Here is a 1,689-nt window from a genome sequence, read left to right as displayed (position 1 = left end):
TAAGAATAAGTTTTGAACTGCCTTTTAAAATCAGGTAGGAGTAAAAAAATGCAAGTTATGTTTTCAATCCTTTTGTTGTTTTTATTTTTAGGAAATAAATCATGGGATTTAAAAATAAATTAATCTGTTTATTTGGAGATAATTACAGATTCACATGCAGTTGGAAGAAATAATAGAGAGACCCAGAGTATACTTTTCCCAGTTGCCCTTCATAGTAATATCTTGTAAAGCTGTGGTACAATGTAACAACCAGGATATTAACACTGAGGCAATAATGATATAGAACATTCCCAACATGACGTGGGTGGTCACACCCACTTCCTTTTTACCTCCACCCCTGGCAACCACTAATTTGTTTTCTGTTTTTATAATTTTGTCATTTCAAGAACATGACCTAAGTGGAATCATATGGAATACAATCTTTTTGGATTGCCTTTTTTCTTCACTCGGTATAATTCTTTGGAGATTCATCCGGGTTATATGTATTAAGAGTTCATGCTTTTTTATTATTGAATAGTAATCCATGGTATGGATGTATAACAGTTCCTTTAGACATCCACCGACTGAAAAACGTCTGTGTTGTTTCCAGTTTGGGGCCATTATGAGTAAGGCTGCTATAAACCTTCATGTATAGGTTTTTGTGTGCACTTAAGTCTTCACTTCTCTGGACTGTTACATGAGTGAAAAATAAATTTCTTTCTAAGCCATTGAATAGTTGGGTCTGTTTTTTATAGCATATGTACACTCTGCCAATTTAGCCTAAATAACACAAATGTCTCTTCTGTATTGGCCACTGTAGTGGTGACAATAGTAGCTATAAGTTCTTTTTTTTTTTTATTTTTAAGATTTATTTATTTGAGAGGGGAGGGGACAGGTAGAGAGAGAGGGAGAGAGAGAATCTCTAGCACACTCCCCACTGAGCCCCACACAAGGCTCGATCTCACGACCCTGCGATCACAACCTGAACCAAAATCAAGAGTCAGATGCTTAATCAACTGAGCCACCCAGGTGCCCCCTTAAAGAAAATAAAAGATAATATCTATAAGTTCTTAAGTGCTTACTCAAATGCAGATAGTGTATATAACTACACTATAAAAGATAGTAATGGTAGTTGACATTTACTGACAATGTCCTAGACACTATCCCAAGTGTTCCACATACTAATTCATATAACCTACAAAATCACCCTATAAGGCAGGTATTGTTTTTTCCCACATTTTACAAATGAGAACATTGAGGCAAAGAGATTTAATGCTTAAGGACACCACTAGGAAGGGCTAAAATTGGGATTGAAATATTAATAGACTGGTACCAGAGCCTTCAATTTTAATCACTACACTGTATTGCTTTTCTACTTTGCAGAATCTTTTTTTTCTTTTCTTTTCGTTGTTAACATATAATGTATTATTAGTTTCAGGGGCACAAGTCTGTGACTCATCAGCCTTACACAATTCACAGCACTCACCATAGTATATACCCTCCCCAATGTCCATCACCCAGCCACCCCATCCCTCCCCCTGCCCCTCACTCCAGCAACCTCTATTTGTTTCCTGAGGTTAAGAGTCTCTTATGGTTTGTCTCCCTCTCGGTTTCATCTTGTTTCATTTTTCCCTCTCTTCCCCTATGATCTTCTGCCTTGTTTCTCAAATTCCACATATCAGTGAGATCATATGATAACTGTCTTTCTCT

Source organism: Phoca vitulina, unplaced genomic scaffold (assembly GCF_004348235.1).
Source record: "Phoca vitulina isolate PV1807 unplaced genomic scaffold, GSC_HSeal_1.0 scaffold88, whole genome shotgun sequence".
Classification (NCBI taxonomy): domain Eukaryota; kingdom Metazoa; phylum Chordata; class Mammalia; order Carnivora; family Phocidae; genus Phoca; species Phoca vitulina.
Note: the sequence above shows the minus strand (reverse complement) of the source record.